This window comes from Elephantulus edwardii, unplaced genomic scaffold, assembly GCF_000299155.1.
Source record: "Elephantulus edwardii isolate Elephantulus edwardi_28Jun2011 unplaced genomic scaffold, EleEdw1.0 scaffold00109, whole genome shotgun sequence".
NCBI lineage: Eukaryota > Metazoa > Chordata > Mammalia > Macroscelidea > Macroscelididae > Elephantulus > Elephantulus edwardii.
This window is the reverse complement of record NW_006399859.1, coordinates 10,586,528-10,604,926: the sequence shown is the minus strand read 5'-3', so window position 1 is coordinate 10,604,926 and position 18,399 is coordinate 10,586,528. Positions and strand designations below refer to the sequence as shown.

At 37.7% G+C, this 18,399-nt stretch overlaps 1 protein-coding gene and 1 pseudogene across 2 annotated transcripts in view; both read left to right on the top strand.

Annotated features, from left to right (window-relative positions):
* The window catches only part of LOC102853486, a 29,931-nt pseudogene extending 19,066 nt beyond the window's left edge, over positions 1–10,865 (top strand).
* PDE3B (phosphodiesterase 3B, cGMP-inhibited) overlaps positions 1–18,399 on the top strand; it is a 165,588-nt gene that overhangs the window by 80,686 nt on the left and 66,503 nt on the right. The gene's annotated exons all lie outside the window — the stretch shown is intronic.

Sequence of the window (18,399 nt, the reverse complement as noted above, 5' to 3'; positions counted from 1 at the left end):
CTATCAAGTCAGAACCAACTTATAGCTGATCTTCAGGCAGATTTTCAGAGGCTGCAAATTGCAAGGGAGGAGATTGCCCATCTTTCTCATCTGGGAAAACGGGTAGATTTTAATCACTTGCCTTTGGGTTGACAGTACAACTTTTTATCCACTAGGCCCTCAGAGTTCCATATCAGATTGTGAGAATGAGTTAATATTTGTATACATTTACAATTGTGCCAGGTATATAATAATAGGAATTGGCAAACTATAGCCTGTGGGCCATGTTTAAAAATAAAGGTATGAAGTCTAAAATATTATTCTTTAGTCCCTTAATTCATTATATGTATTTGTTTAAAAACAAAAATAATAATAATTTGGCTAAGGAGAATGAGGAAGATAGAAAGTATCTTATAAATAAGTTCAGATAATCTTTTGACCTTTCCCTGAAAATTACTTTATCTAATTTTTAGTAAACTTTTTGTTTTTAAAATGGAAATCTTTATTTGACAGCATTTTTTGTCTTTAGTCTAAGTAAAGTTGGGTGAGTTAGCTGAGTAGTAATTCAGTTTTTCTTTCTTCTGTTTCTTCTTTAATTAAGGTTAAACTCAGTATCGATGACAGAAAAATTTAAAGTTGAAACTATGAGAAGAAATGAAAATATGTTTTAGTGTGTAATGGTTGAATAATGCAGTACCCATGGGTGTCCTTGGGAGGTCTATGGAATAGGCTTTGGGACTCAAGGAAAATAATAAAAGCCTAGAAAGAGGCATAGAAAGGAATAAAATATTTGGCAGTACAATTGTATCACCAAGAAACTGTCTGGTCCTGTTTTGGCCTATTCTTGGTTAAAAAGTATGAGAGTTAAGGAAACCATGTCAAATGATGCCCTTGCCTCCTCCTTTTTTCTTTCTTTTTTCCATGCTTTTTTAAATGCTGGAAAAATGGAACCCCCACAGTGATGAACAATAGACACTCACATCTAGAGAAGACTGGGCTCAGAGGTTCTTTAGCACTGAGCTTGGACTCCAGAACTGCTTGGTCTTCTTCCGAGTTGTGGCTGGTCTCCTCCTGGTTTTCTGAATATTCCAGCATCATTATAATCTCAGACTGTTTGCTTTTTAATAACAAAAACAAAACAACCACAAAACAACCCTCCCCCCCAAAAAATCACCCTAGAAGTATTAACCCAGCAGAGTGGTCTAAAGTGGAGGAAACCTCGGAACACTGCCACAAACAGCAAGTTCAGACAGCAGCTATGAACCCAAATAAATCTTTTGATAATGTGAAGACTGGGATTTTCTGAGAAATGAAAAATAAAATCTACAATCCCAAAACTTGTGCCTTGTGTATAGATTAAAAACAAGAATAGAAAGTATCAAGACAATACTGTAAATTTAGTTCAAATTAATGTCCATTTTCCCGTCATTCATGTATATTATGGTTGGCTTAAATTTGCATTGAATGAATATGCACTTCTAGTTTTTCTATATAAAATAAACCTTTCATAGCAAATAAAACAAACAAACAGAGAGAAAAAAACCTGACGGTCAGCTATGGCTCAAGTCTAATGTTTTCTGAAATATGGTGTTCATGCTTGAAATGTGCCATTGTAGAATAAAGTTCATTTTTGACGTAATATTTCTGACCTTCCTCAGCTGGTGGCATTTCTGTCTTCCCGAAACACGTGTTTGTCATGACTCAGTCTTTTACAAAGCCTGTAGGCATTCATCCAGGAAGAGAAACACAGAGCAACAAAATGAATCTGGATGATTGTATAAGATAATAAAAATATTAACTTTTCTAACTGTACTCTGGGAAATCTTTTTTTTTATTTTAAAAATAATTATATCTTGTATGAGATAACTTTAGTGTGAATACATACATTGTGGATTCAGAGTCACAGCCACCCTGTGTGAAACAGAACCAAATGCGGCCTGGTCGTGCAGTACCTTCAGTCTTTGCTCTGACCCTATTGTTAGAGCCACTGTGCCGATCCACCTTGAGGAGCCTCCTTTTATTCCTTTGTCCTCTACTTGATCAAGCACGATGCCCTTCTCCAGCTCTTGGTCCTTGTTGCAAATATGTCTTCAGTTTAAGTGCGATGAAGTTTTACCATATGTATATCTAAAGAGAATTCTGTTCATACATTTTCCAAATTTGTTCATTCTTCTGGAAGTCCATAGTATGTATATTCAGTATTCTTTGCCAGGACTGTAATTCAAATTTATCAGTCCTTCACCATCCTTTTTTAAAACACTGTCCAGCTTTGACGTATTTTGTCTCTTTGAGCTATCCGTTGATATCTTTTGTTAAACTCTGTTACTTCTTATATTCACTTTAGCCACTCTGTGTTCAGTATTAAGCTAAAGAGTTTCTTTTGCCATCCATTTGGTCTTTCTTTCCTGTGTTTTTAATGTTGTGTTGCTTCCTTCCTTAGGAGAAAGATGTACAGTGTCTTCAAGTTGCAATTTACATCCTTGAAAACTTGATAGAGGAGCACTTTGGCATTTGTAATTGGTGGATAAATTTGAATAGTAGTTGTATAAATACTTCAAAATACATCTTGAAATATAGGTTTTAACAATGAAAAATAAGATGTGATGCCTTTTCATTTTGTTTTTCTCAGCACAGCAGACCATCTGATTAAAAATGGCCACTAATGGCCTATTACAGCTCCTAAACCCCATGCCTTTGGAAATGCTATGAACATAGAAAAATGCCATTAGTTTTACAATAGGGTTTGGGTTTTTGTTCATGAGTTCGCTGTGAGTTGTGTTCAACTTGACGGCACTTAACAAAAACAATGCTTAGAATATATCCCTTCAAGCATTTACTTTGATTTTTTTATAAGTTCCAGTTTTTTTAGGTTAATACTTCATACTTTTTTTCAGTCTAATTACTAATGGATGTTTGAAGCTGTTTCTTCTCATTTTGCATCATACCACATCAACAAATGAGAGTCCCAGAAGCTCTTTCCCATCTGTCTCATTAAGTTCAATGCTGCTGTGAAAATGAAACTCTAAGTTGTATTTTGAGTACTTTCCAACTGGGGAGTTCTCATTTTCCAGCGCTATGTTAGATATACAGGTACACTAGGGTTTGTTGTACTTTAAAAAGACTTTGATTTTTAGAGCAATTTTAGACTTAGAAAAAATTGTGCAGAGGCTTTCTGTGTTATGTTTCCCCTCCTCCCTTTCCCTTACTAATATCTTGCAGTGGCGCAGTGAATTGTTAGTCTGCTAACCAAAAAGTAAGTGGTTCTTCATTTACCTTAGATGCAAGTCCTTTATCAGATGAATGTTTTATAAAAATTTTCTCCCAAATTGGGAGCTCTATTTTTTATTATCCTAACAGTTTTTTATTTCATTGAGAAGTTTTTTTTTTTAATTTTAATGAAGTCAGACTTAGAAATTTTTTCTTAGAACGAACATGTTGGTATTGTGTCTGAAAAGTAATTGTGAATTGCCAAACCCTGAGTCACATAGATTTTTCCTCAGAAATTTGTAATTTCTTCTTGCTTAGAAGTTATCTTCTAGAATTTTTTGTGTCTCTCTGTGTTACATTTAAGTCTCTGACCTATTTGGAGATAACTTTGTGAGAGGCTGTGAGGTCAGTGCTTGTTGTTGCTGTTGATTGCCTTCTAGTCTCATAGCAACCCTATGAACAAAAGGCCTGAAGCCCCTCTACAACTATTGACATTTATCCAAGTTCATAGAGTTTCTGGAGGCATGTTGTTTAGGTAGTGGGTGCCACTCCTGCTTGCAAGGTCAGTGCTTAGGTTTAAAAAATGTTTACCTGGCTCTACCATAATTTGTGGAAAAGATTATCCTTTGTTGAATGGATTACCTTTAGTCCTTTTTCAACTATTAGTGGGCCATATTTGTGTAAATCTTCAGAATCAGCATAACTAGTAATCCTGAAGCCAGAAGATAGTAATAGAATTTTAAATTCTAACCTTACTCAAGATGTGTGAATGCTTATTAGACTTACTGGACTAGTGTACTAATTTCCATCAACTGTGTCTTTTTTCCTTTTGTTTTCCAGTAAATAATCACTCTTATAACTGAATTATTTGCAATGCATGAGAAGAAAGAGGTTAATTTTCAGCTTTGTATTCTGACTTGGAAAATAGACAAAAAGTTCTAGATTGAACAAAGAAGATTACAGGAATTCCAGAAGTGTAAAGATTAAGTGCACGTGATAGAAATAAAGAAATGTGATACAAAATAAGTTAAAAAAATAAGCCTTACATGTATTATAAACATAAGATTATTCATAACAAAGGTAATATAGAACTATGACAAGAGGAGAAGTAGAATGAGTAAATTGTATTACAGGATCTTGAAGTTTAAAAAAATAGTTGAAAGGTATTTTTAGACTTTCTGATGAAAATTATGAGATGATAAAGGGAAAGGTGAAAGAAAACAGGTTCCTAAAACTGTGAAGAATAAATCAGTAGACACTACACACATGAATGCTTTAATGGAAATGAACTCAACTTAAATACAGCCTCTGTGTCACATTAGCTACATTGTAAATGCTAAGTAAACATGTGACTTCTTATTGTTCAGTGCCATAGAGTACAACTCAGCAATGCTGTGAACAGTGGATCTGAATCCTGCCCTGTCGTGTGCTATCCTCATCATCTCTAAAATGCTTGGACAGGATATTTTTTATCATTGTTGAACACTGCCGTATATTGACTCAATAGACAGGTTTGTGATGTGTTTGGTTTTATTTAGGGATTGTGTTGTTTTATGCTGGAGTCAGAACCAACCCATGCTGACCCACCAGTGAGTTTTCAGAGGAGGTATAAGCACACAGGACGAGATTGCCCATCTTTCTCCTATGGAACTGCTGGTAGATTTGAAGGCGTTGTCTAGTGCCCTTAACACTAAGCCACCGGAGCTCCTTTTAGAGGATAAGTGCTCTAATTTATTTGGGAACTATTCAAAAGTTACTACGATTGCATTACTTTATGTGGCTCTTCTAGCATGATCTTTGTAACTTCCCCATATGATTGAGCAGTACTGTGTAAACATGAGGTGTTTGTGGCTGACCAAGGAAATTGGATAGCTTGCTAATAATATAAGTAAGGTAAATGGCACCTTTGTGAATGGGACCATCCAAATAATGTTTACCAAATGCTAATATGTGTGTTGGGCAGATCTACCATTCCACCAGGCTTAAGAAAAGGGGATCCTACTGCCATCAGGAAAGAGTCAGGAATTGAGCCATTGCATTATCAATGAACCCAGCATAGAAACACAGATTGCTGTGGAAGAGATGGTTGGCATCAGAAGTGGTAGAAGAGTTTGGGGTTTGCTCTCTTAGGAATCAGCCTTTCTTGCTCTTGATAGAGATTCTTCCCCTGTGTGAACTTAGAGGCTTTCAGAGCATGCTGCCTCCACCCCAGCTCCATTTCCTAGATACACCAAATGGAAATTGTTGATTGTTGACTCTACAGCAAGAGACATAAAAAGAAAGGTTTTCATTTTCATCTTAACCCTTTTATGCTATATATTGTTTTTCAAAGAGACATTTTATATGGATACTTTTTTATAAAACTAATAACCAAAATCCTGTGGTTTCCCTGTAGAGAGTATAGTTAAAAAAATCCACAGTGTAACAATTTCTTTACAAAATATTTCTTCTTTTAAAGTGTTACTTTTTAGGTAGGTTGATTATCAGAAATGGATCATTTAAATATACATGTAAAATAAACATAATATTTAAGCAATAGATTTTTTTCATAGATTTTTCATTAATTTTATTTTTAGGAATTGTTAAAATTATTGTGATTTAGAAGAAACACTTTTGAAGGAAAAAATAGTCTTATTTTCTTAAGGTTTTTTTTTTTTATTTTGATGAAAGTTTACAGAGACTGGATTTCCATTCATTCATTGTTGCACACTCTCCTCCCTGCCCACCCCTCCTTCCAATTCGCTTTTCTCTTTAAAAGTTAAAAAAAAGAAATTAAAAAAATTTCATTGTTATACAATCTTTCCCCCCCCCCACCCAGTCCACTCCCTATGCAGCTTTCATTCTGGACTCCTGTCATGACAATAATACCTAATCATATATTCCTCCCAAATAGTTCTCTCCCTCATCTGTTCCAATGCAGTACACATAATTTATCCCCTCTTAGTTTTTCCCCAACTCTGATGTCAGACCCACTTTACAACAGTGGCACAATGCAGTATTTGTCCTTTTGTGACTGAGATATTTAACTCAGCATAATATCCTTCAGGGTCACCCATTTTGCATAATCTTTCGTGAGTTCCTTGTTTTTCAGTGTAGCATGGTATTCCATTATGTGACTATACCAAAGCTTCTATATCCATTTGTTTGTTGATAGGTAGGCACTTGGGTTGTTTCCAACTCTTTGCTATTGTGAACAAAGCTGCAGTAATCAAGGGTATGCATATATCTGCTTGGGTGGTGGTTATGGTTTCTTTAGGACATATTCCTTCCCAGTAGTGGAATTACTGGGTCAAATGGTATTTCGATTTGCAACTTTTTGTGAAAGTGCCATACAGCTTTCCATAGTGGTTGCACCATTTTACACTTCCACCAACAGTGAATAAGGGTTCCAGTTTCTCCACAACCTTAGCAGCATTTGTTGTTTGCTGTTCTGTTAAATTTTGCTATTTTTACAGGGTGAGATGATATCTCATAGTTGTTTTGATTTGCATCTCTCTTAGAGCTAGGGATTTTGAACATTTCTTCATGTCTTTCTTTGCCACCTGAATGTCTTCTTTAATGTGTCCATTTTTCAGTTGGGTTGTTTACCTCTTTCTTGTGGTGCTCAAATATTTTATAAATTCTAGATATAAGTCCTTTGTGTGACATATCATTACCAAATATTTTTTTCCCCAGTCTGTGGCTTCCCTTTCTACCCTGTTGGAGAAGTTTTTGGATATGCATAAGGATTTTATACTTAGAAGGTCCCATTCATCTATTTTATCCTCTCCTGGTTGTAGGTTTTTCAGGATTCTTGGAAGACTGTTCATGTTGTGGATTAGGGCTGCTAGAGTTCTTCTAAGCTTTTCTTTAATGAAATTTTTCATCCTAGGTTAGTAAAGTCTTATTTTCAGTGATCAAATTTATTATTAAGTACTTCACACCACATCTAACAAACATGTCCTTTAGCATTGTTATATTGCAAATGAATGTCATAGGCACATTATATAGTTTAATTTGGTATGGGCTCAAAATATTAATAATAATACATGATATAGTTTAAAATGAAGTTTCAAAATATTGAAGCTGTTCCTCTAGTTCCTCACTGAGACATCAGAATTGGTTGTACAGTTGGTTACCATTTTGTGCCTTATTAATTGTTCTGCTAAGTATGTTGTATGTAGCTGCTTGTGTTTTAGATTGGGCACAATCTCAGTTTATCATTGGCAGCTGTTTTGATTTGATGCAGGTGGCCTGAAGAAGCAGCATCCATAAATTAAAGCACTAATACTTTTTCTGTGTATTTTTAAATCTTTCTCAGAAACCCGAATGTGTTTCAGTACAGAGATAATGAATGCCTAACTCAGTATTCTTTGAAGTTTTATGAAATAAATACTTACAACTTATTTTAACAGAAACCCATTAAAAATCCTAATTATATTTTATTTAAAACTATTTGTAAAATCATTATCTAAATTTTGACCCAAATAGAAGAATAATTATTATATGTAACTTTCAATCATTTTACAAAGGGGAGAAACCATTACAAATGGATTTCTGACCTTTTAACTTGTTTTAGTTCTCTTTTTCTACTGTTCATTATGGCTTCTGGCAGTCTCCCTGATTAACTGTGTTTATTGACTATATTATTCCTAAGGTGAGACAGAAATTGTTTTTCTTCACTCTTCAGACATCCATACTAAAATGATAGTACTGAAAATAAAACATAACTTGATAAATGTGTAAGGTGTGACTTACATAGCATTAGCAGATTTCTATTTTTAATTAAATGGAACTTATTTTCTACCTAGGCTAACATGCAAATGAGGAGAGAATATTTAGCTTGGAAGGGAAGTGAAAGATTGCCTAGTCCTCTTCATGTTTTAATTTAATGACCTATTCATGCTTTAATATCCTTGAACATTGTGACTAGATAGTAAGCTAGCTTATGCAGAGATTGATCTAGTGGTGAATAACTTAGTATTTCTGAAGATAATACATCCCATCTTTGGACAGCATTAATTTATTGAAAATAAATACTCCTGTTGAACCAGAGCTGTTTCATAATTTGTAACTTTTTGTCTGTTGGCCATAGACTTCTGGAATGATAGAGAATAGACTATAGACACACTTGCTCTTGACAGGTGTGACCTATTTAAGGATGTCTTTTGTGACTCCTTCATCCGGTTTATTGCTAACTTTCCCCCAAGGTTAAAAACATTTTCAGATCTTTCAGATGGTCTTTATATGCCACAAAGACCTTCTCTATCATTTAAAATGTGTTGTGGTTGATCTCTACCAAGAGTTTTTAACCTGGAGTCTGCAATGCATTAATTCAGAGAAGCCTTGGATTTGGACTGGAAAACTTTTCTATCCTAATAGTTACTAACTTCTAAATGACCACCTCCAGAAAAATCATTGTTGTTGAGCCAATTCCCCAACTTGTGGTGAAACTCTGAAAGAGAGCATACAACTGTAGAACGAGACTCTAAATCTTTTATAGAAGCAGACTGCCACATTCCCCTGCAAATCAGGTAATGGGTTCTAATCACTAACCTCTCTGCTGAGCATTTTAATCACTGCACCACAGTGATAGGCACCAAGAAAACGGAGAGTAACAGGACCTGTAAGTTTGTACTAGTAGAAATCACATACTGCATTACAGGTGTTGCAGAAGCCTTAACATAGGGAATACTCAATCTGAATATACTCATTAAGAATATAATATGTTATTGAGCCATAAATTTGTTAGGATAATGTTTGGATGAAATAGACACTTTCTAAGATAATGGGTTTCCTTGTGTTTTAAAAATGTATTTTACTTAATGTTTTAACAAATAGGCTTTACCAGATTGCAAAAGAAGTTTCTTGTTCAAAAAAGTTAGACATCTTTGATGTATACTTTTAAAAAATAAAATCTTGCAGTGAACACATATGTTGTATATGTGGCCCACAAACACTAAGTTTTGATAAGTGGGCCACAGATACTTCTTGCTTCTACATAATGTAAACTAATAGGCTTTTGTTTTCTTTGATCAGTTAATTAACACTAGGTGCAATTGGTTAATCTTTTGACTCTAGCTTGTTCTTGTCTTTGGTTTATGAATCACTATTTCTCCCCCCCTTTTTTTGTCAACTACAAATATGACAAATGATGCAATCTTATCACAGATTGCTCAACTTGACTGACCATCAGTATCATTCAAGGAGCTTTAAAAAATAGATTCTGGCAGCTACAATCCCAGAGGTGCACAGTTCGAATCCACTAGATGCTCTGCCAGGGAAAGAGGGGCAGTCTCCTCCTGTACCAGTAAGATCTGATTTGATGGTACACGTACAAAAATAATAAAACAAAATAAAAATAGATTCTGGGAGACACAGTAAATATGGGGGCAGGCTGCATTGCAAGGCGATGGGGCCTCCCAGGTGCGGATGTAGGGAAGTTTTTTTCTAGACCTCACGAACTGTAAACGTCAAAAGGAAGCAGAGATGGGTGAAAAGCCACCAGAGCCTTTGGACTTGTGAAAGCTTTTCGGGACTCTGGCTCATCATGTGAACATTTCTCTGGATCAGTTACAGGGGACAAAGAAGCAGAGGATCTTCAGGGAGCCGCCACAGGTGGTGATCAAAATGGATTTGATTGCTGAGGTTTCCCTGGAGGACAACTTGGCAATGTTAGTAGATGGGTTTGAAAGGACCTTTGATGGGAAGCTCAAGCATCGGTACTACAACAGCCCGGCTTATCGAGCACATTAGAATCCACACAGGTGAGAAACTCATAGGTGCCGCCTACATCCACTTATGAGCGTCATCTGGAAGCCCATATATGTTCATATACCTGAGAAAAACCATGCAGACATGATGTATGCTCCTTTCACTGCAGTGACCGTAACAACCTGTCCTGTCATCAATGGCGCGAGCATAAAAAGGTACCAATTAAAAGGACTGGGGCTCCTTGGGTAGCAAGAAGAGATGTGGTGTTTTACAGAAGAAAACAAGCAGTTGGGGCTAATAGCAAACGAACGCTAATCAGCTTAAGTCCACTCACCGTGGAGGTTCAGAAACCAGACCACCTTAACGAGTTCACCTATGGGATCCCCACTCACCACACTGATGCCTATGAAATGATGACGAAAGCCACCCCCACTGGTGGTCTTCCAAATGTTTCCCAAGAGCTCATGGCGGACAAACCTTTAAATCAGCTCTCAGCTCTAGCAGCACAGTTGTCCAGTTTGCCACCTGAAAACCAAAACCCTGCATCCCCTGATGTGGTGTCCTGCCCAGATGAAAAGCCTTTCCTGAATCAGCAGCCCTCAGCCCAAGCCGTCATCTGTGCTGTGTCAGCCAGTATCCCTCAGAGCCTCTCTCCCACAACCTCTGATCCTTGTCCACCACAATGTCAAAGAAACTTCAGCCCAGTGGCAGGGCCCAGCAGCGAACCAAATGGCTGCACCAGCACTCCCAGCCTAAGAAACAGCCAGCCCAGCACTCCAGTCCCAACCCTGCTGCTCCAGGACCCTCAGCTTCTATCCCACTGCTAGCACTGTGACGTGTATTTTTCAGACAGTATCCTTCACACTATTCACATGGGATGTCACAGCCATGAAAACCCTTTCCAGTGTAATATATGTGGATGTAAATGTAAAAACAAGTATGATTTTGCCTATCACTTTGCAAGAGGACAACATAGTGCACACTGAAAACCTGTCATGTATTGTCTATTTCCTCTTTACTCCCCATAAAAATCTAGCCAGGGTCATTTATGTGCTAGAACAACCAGACAGGTTGCTGTCAGATTTTTTCTTTTTTTTAGAGAAATTAATTTGATAATTGGAGTCTGATCATCATCTTGTTCATTTAAATAGTTACATTTGTGGTATATTATGTTTCTTGGTATTTGAACTGTGCATTGTGGCTACATGTTATTTCTGCCATATTTTTAATTGGTAGAGGATTTTCTTCCAGAAAATCTGTTGAACTATATTTCAGTGTGTGGTAGGGGAGTTGCCTTTAATTTCCTCCAAGTTGAAATACTACTGAATTCACATAGCTTAAGTAGAAGCAATAGTTTTGTTTCAGTTGATATAGTTGAAGCCATTTCAGTGTAGTAAATCTTTTTCCCCACATGGGGAAATGTAAAGCAGTTTCTGTATCTTTCAAATGAAAGCTGGAAAAATATGAGGTGTAAGTTCTGAATAAATGAAAGTTCTGAAAAGACCTTAAAGACTTTAATATTGAAAATGTCTTATTTGTTTCCTCCACAAATGAAGATATTGGGGTTAATAATGAAAATGTTTAATTTCTTGTATCAGCATATGCCCATTTTCTGCCGGCTCTTTTTCTTTACATGTGCTGCTTACTTTCAAAAAGAAGTGCTCACATTCAGAATAAGAGGATTAGTGATGAGGAGGACTATTTTTTTTTTCTTTTCATTTGACCCTCATTTAAACCCTCCAATCTTGATGTCACTAGCATCAGGTGAGGTTATCCTTCTCATTCCTTTGATTACCAAAGAGGTACAATGGAATGTCATCCACCGTATTAACCACAAACAGAAAAAAAACCCAGTCTTTAGCTTTCTTTTTTTGCCTTCTCTTCTTTTTATGAACGTTTTATGGGTACATGAATACATGGGATAATGTGATGTGAACTACTGTCTACAAAACATGAGAGCTTGTGTTCAGAATGGATCCTGGTGTCCTCCAGAATTAACCATTTTAAGTCATCTCTGAATGCAAATTGTGATGCTTATTGTTAATTTTACCAATGTTCATTTACAGTTTACAAAACTATGGAAACGTTGATTGAATTGTCAACTCAGTAGGAAAAGACACGATGGTGTGAAAATGGATGTAAAATGCATTTAAACTTGATGTTTATTTAAACAATAAGACTTAAATAGATCTAGAGAAATTTTGAATGGGAGGTTTTTGTTTTTAAGTTGTATAATTCCTAGCATACTCTGAAAAATAGTTTCGTCAAACAATAAAATACACCGTTGCTTAAAAAAAAATCTTAGATTTCCATTCACCCTTCCTCAGAAACACTGTACACCTTGTTGTGTCTCAAACTTGACACTTGTCTGTCAGTTCATATTCATCAGTTTTATCATTTTATAGGTAACTTGGATGGCGTAATTGGTAGGGAATTGTGCTGCTAGTCCCAAAGCAGGCAATCCAGATCCATCCGCGACTATGCAGGAGAAAGATGCACTGTCTCCTCCTGTGTGATTTACAGCCTTGGAGAACCTGCTGGAGGCTTAACTTTGAATCTGTTCTGACTCAAGAACAAATGAGTTTTTTTAGTTGTATTATGTATTCATTTATAATAATGTCTGTTACAATGTTGTAGAATTAGTATTTCCAGTCTCTTGCTAGTATCTGAGACCTGGATGGAAGAAAAATGAATCCCTTTGAGCTGTGGTGTTGGAGAAGAGTACTGAACATACGGTGGACTGCCAAAAGTACAAATATGGCTTAGAGAAAGCTCAGCCAGAGTGCTCCTTGGAGGCAAAGATGTTGAAGCTTCATCTCACATACTTTGGGCATGTTATTAGGAGAGGCTATTCTTTGAATAGGGCCATTTTGCTTGGAAAGGTGGAGGATCAATGAAAGAGAGAAAGGCCCTCAACAAGAAGGATTGACTCGGTGACTGCTTCAGCGGGCTCTAGTGTGTCAGGAAGTGTGAGGATAACACAGGATAGGACAGGATCTGGTTCTTTTCTTCATGCAGTGGCTATGGGTTATGCTTGACTTGATGGCACCTAACAACAGAGCCATAGGCTTGGGGAGATCCCAGCTGTCTCTCTCAACCCAATAAGCCCAATTATTTTTCTTTTTTATTGTTTTGAATTTTGTTTCATGTTTTTTCTCCTACTGTATCCAGGACCTTCTATTAATGATTTCTTTCAGAGTGGTTGGCAATGGTATCTGGATACCATCTGGTTTTGGTTTTAGGGTTGTAGAGATTGTTTACATTGTCTGTTGTTGTTGTTGTGCACTGTAGAGGCAGAATCAACCCATAGCTGACTCTCTGGCAGGTTTTCAGAGGTAGTTAATCGCCCAGAAGATTGCCCCTCCTTCTCCCACAGAGCAACTAGAGGCCTCAAACTGTGTGCCTTCAGGATTGCAGTGCAGTTTCTTGCCACTAGGCTTTGATTCCCCTGCCCCCTTCCCCCTCCCCCTTTTAGTTGATTTTATTACCTTAGATGGCAACTTGAAAGCCTTTAAGACTTTAGGCACTACTCATCAAAGTATTATATAGAACATTGTGAATTATGTTATGACAGTTGACCTTAATGTCCCCAAGAATATGGCCTCTGTATCTCAAGACTCTGGAATCATATCCTTGAAGGGTTTGGTTATGGCTAAGAATTTGTCATTATCTTGTCACCTGTAAGTTCTATGATTCATGAGAATGTTTACAGCACACATAATTTCTTATGTAGAAATATCCTCTGTCTTGTGTGTGTTTGTGCAGCACCCAAACACAAAATGACATAGAAAAATAGCTTTTGCTGAGATTTTATAATGTTCTTGATGACTTTAACTTAAAATTCCAAGGATTAACAGAATTTAAATGCAACTAAGTAACTGTGGTGTAAGTAATTTTATTGATAATTTTGCTTGAATCATAAGAAATATAAAGTTCTTTATACTCTCATGTGTTGTCAAACATTAAAACATGAATTGAAATCTCCATTCCCACACAAATTCACAGCAAGTATGTTGAAATATTGCTTAGGTCAAATTACAGCTCCAGTAGCAGTTTTCAGGCTTCAGTTACAAAGGCTTTTCAATATTTCAAACTTTATTTAACTGTGCAGTTGAATCTTCAATTGGAAGTGATTGCCTGCAATGTAGTAGAAACAAATACTGGGAGAAGAATTTAATAGAATCCTATGATGTGGTTCATATAATGAATAGGCTCCATTTAAATTACAGGATTATGGACTGATAGTGGTATTTAGCAGTACCTATCTGTATGAAGTCCAAAATCAAAAGACATTGCATTAGGTAAATCTGCTCTCAAGGACGTCAGTCTAGAGATTAAGGTGCACCTTATCCAGGCCATGGTATTTGCAGTTAATTGTTATGCATCAGAAAGCTGGACAATGACTAAGAATGACAGAAGAATTGATGCCTTTGTGTTTTGGTGATGGAGAAGAGTTTTAAACTCACTATGGACTGTAGGGTACCCATGGTGGACAGTGTTGGCTGGAGTTTCCCGACTAAAACAAGCTTGGAAGCAGGAGTGGCATCCACTTCCAAAACGGCTTGTTTCCAGAAACTGTGTAGGAACAGTGCTCAGGCTGTTCGTTCATAGGGTCGCTATGAGTCGTCTACTACTCGATGACACCTAACAACGACAATGACAAAGAGAGAGCTACGTTGGCCTAGTGGAAAGGAAGTTACACTACCAAGCTGAAGGTGGGTGATTTTCATCTGCGGCCCTCGGCTGGGTTCAAATTGTTTTCCTGTCAAACATTCTTCTAGGTGGTATAGCACTGGTCTGAGCGTTGCTGTACAGAGGTAACTTGTGGTTGCTGTGATGCTGAAGCCTGTGACAGTGATGTGCCAGTCATGGTAATGGGTACCCATGGGGGACAGTGTTGCCTGGAGCTTTCTGACTAAATCAAGCCTGGAAGCAGGAGCGGCATCCACTTCCGAAATGGCTTGCCTCCGGAAACTCTATGTACGAACAGTGCTCAGGCCGTTAGTTCATAGGGTCGCTATGAGTCATCTACGACTTGATGGCACCAAACAACAACAACAACAGTGGACAGCTAAGAAAACAAGTAAGTCTCTGTCTTGGAGAGGGTAAAACTAAGTTTCTCCTTGGATGCTAGGAATTTGTGGCCAGGAGGTATTGATCGTTGGGGAAGGACATCGTGCTCGGAAAGGTGGAGGGGGACAGTGCAGGAGAGGAATACCCCAGGTGAGATGGATTGATACAGTAATTAGAGCAATGGGGGTAGATATGTTGAAGTCAGTGAGACTGGCTCAGGACAGGGCTGGCTTTGTGTTGTACGTAGATAGGGTCGCTGTGAGTCACAGGTGACTTGATGGCATATAACAACAACATCTGTATGAAAAACATTTTCAAAGACAAAATATAGAAAATCTCATTATGTATAAACATTACTTCTTGGGTGGGGTAGAATAAAAACTTCTATTCCAATTTCCCCTAACTCCCTAGTTCTAGTCTCATTAATAGGCTAATTATACAGAATATTATTATTGAGAGCCCTGGTAACATAATGATTGAACATTTGCCTGCTACTTTAGAGATTGATGGTTCAGTCCCGTCCAGTGAATCTGAAAGAGCTGCCCTCAGCTCCCATAAAGATTACAGTTTGTGAAATTCTGTAGAATCATTCTACTCTGTAATATAGGGTTACTATGAATTGAAATTCATCACTATGAACGAAGAAAGGATTGAGACTGTCAACTACTTCTTCTTACTTGGATCCACAATGCATACACTTGATACCAGCAGTCAGGAGATCAGAGACATATTGCCCTGGTAAAGTCTATAGTCAGGAATTTCTCCAAATTAATTAGGAACAGTGGTGTCAGTTTGAGGACCAAGGTGTGCCTGATTCAGACTGTGGTCTTTTCAGTGACTTGCTATGCATCTGAGAGCTGGACCGTGACTAAGGGGGACAGAAGAATTGATGTCTTTGAACTGTGGTGTTGAGGAATAGTGCTGAAGATCCCATAGGCTGTCAAAAGAACAGACATGTCTTGGAGAAAGTGCAGCCAGAGTGCTCCTTGGAGACAAAGTTAATGAAGCTTTTTCTCACATATTTTGGAAGCTTGCTTAGGAGAGGCTGTTCCTTGGAGAGGGAAAGCTGAGGAAGATGGAGAGACAGCAAAAGAGAGGAAGACTCTAAACCAGATGTGTGGCAGTGGGCTTGAGTGTGTCAGAGATTGTGAGGATGGCACAGGACGGGACATAGGGTCGCAGTGAGTTGTGATTGACTGTGAGTTGTGACTGCACCTAACAACCACCACGTTAATGAATTTATTCAATGGCATGAAACACACACAAAAAGATACTATTCCTGTAGTTTGAGGAGATTTTTTAGAGAAAATCTTTTCTAGAAAGTCTTGTATTTTGTTTGTTATATGTAGGGCAACTCTGGTAGTGTAGTCTGTAAGGAGATGTGCTGCTAATTCAAACTGCATCTCTCAGGAAGTTTGAATCCACCAACAACTCTCTGAGACAAAGATGAGTAATCTCTTCCCATACTATTTACAGCCTCAGAAATCTGCTGAGTTAATGAATCGGTCCCAACTTGATAGCAGTGTGGTTTTGTTATATATAACTTTGATTTTGCTTACTTTGTCACTATTAACATAGAAATGTGCTAGCTCCTGAGCTAAACGATTGCTTATTTGTTCTGAATGAACCTGTGTGAATCAAATAAATGAATGCCTACCTGCTGGTGAGTGCTCAACTACTAGCAGACAAAAAATGAAGTTACATAAAGAGACATTCAGATTTAGTTGACTTTTATATCAGTTAAGGTTTCAGCAAAAAACAAAAGGCATACTCAAGTGGAGTTTTTGACAATTGTTTAATAAAGTGACTATAAAATAATGAAAAGGGTTATTATTAGTGGGGATAGGATAGGAGAGAGGGGAGTAAAATGTAATTAATAAATGAGCTGGGTGAAAGTAAAAGCATTATACAATAAGTTGATCAGACACTGAAATTAACTGAATTGATTGTAATTAATGTTGAGAAGTAAAATGTATATGAAGACTCAACATGATTTGTAAACTTTCACTCAAAAAAAAAAAAAGAAAAAGAAATAAGCCTATTATCACCTGTAAAAATGAATGAAGGCAGCATAGGGATGGCTTTTTTGACCTCTGTTAACTCCACAAAGAGAACAGTCCCCATCAACAACATTTACAATACAAAACCAATGCCTATAATAAGGTCAAACATGGTTTCCCACATTCCATTATGGACTTCTACTAATTCCAGCACCAATGTTAATGCTCCACAGGGTCCAAAATCCATTACAGTGACCACATTGATCTCATAGAACCATTTTCATGATTATAGGGTTAATTAGGGAATATGATTCAGGTTAGCAGGATAATACAATTCTGCAGGCACAGATAGCTTCTCAGATGCACTCAGACTCTTTGACCTCAAGCTCCCTTCATGACTTAGGTCAGTGCTAAAAAGTTTCCTTAGTCCTACCAATTATGACGTTTCCCCTAAGTCCTGCAGCAAGCTTGAGTGAAGGCCCCTGACTGGCTCTGTGCGACAGCAGCTGCAGGTTAGCTCTATCTCATGTCAGTCTCTGGTTCTTTGCTGAAGTTTCTACCGCTTTCAAGTAGATCTTGGTCTTCTTTGCACAGCAATCTCTGGTTTCTACTTTGTCTCTACTTTCTCTTTCTTTTTTGTAGTGAGATTTCCAGATATCTGCAGGAAAACCTTGTGGAATGGCTAGACTAGCCAATCCCTTTGTGGATAGACTGACACATCTTTTTTTACAGGTTCCTGCCCAACCATGTGGGAAAGTCAAAGTTGATGGCTAGGAAAGCCATTTTGAACAAAACCGCCTTGACACCACATCACCTTAGACCTAAAGAAACAAAGGGTAGCTGTAGAAACCATGGGAGAGGACCCCAAGAAGAGCTGTGTCTATTAGTGTAGGAGTTGAGCCACTGACAACCTGTGCTTCCAAGAGAGGAGGAGCTGATCCCCCTACCTAAAAATGCATTTGCTTCATTCTACCCCTGCCCTCTTATGCCCTGCTAGTCCTGCTAGTGTCTTCCAGAGTCCCAGTCCTACCCACATGCAAGTGACAAGTAAACCTTTGAAGGTGTCTGTAAGAAAAGCTTCTTAGGGAGAGAAAAAAAACAAAGCAGTTTGGGGAATGGATATGGAAGAGCAAATGGGGAATATCCAGTACAGGAAGCCAGCTTATATGCAAAGCTTAAGTGAACTAATGGCATGTAGTCCACTCTCAATAAATTTTGTTAGTTACTATTATTGTTGTTATTGTTGTTGTTACATGCCATCGAGTCACCTGCGACTCACAGCTTCCCTCTACACAACAGCCCTAAACCCTGCTCTATCCCGTGCCAAACTTACAGTCTCTGACACACCCATCCCCAATGACTGAATCCCCAGTGACTGAATCAATCCATCTAATCGAGGGTCTTCCTCTCTTGCATTGTCCCTCCACCCTCCCAAGCATGACATCCC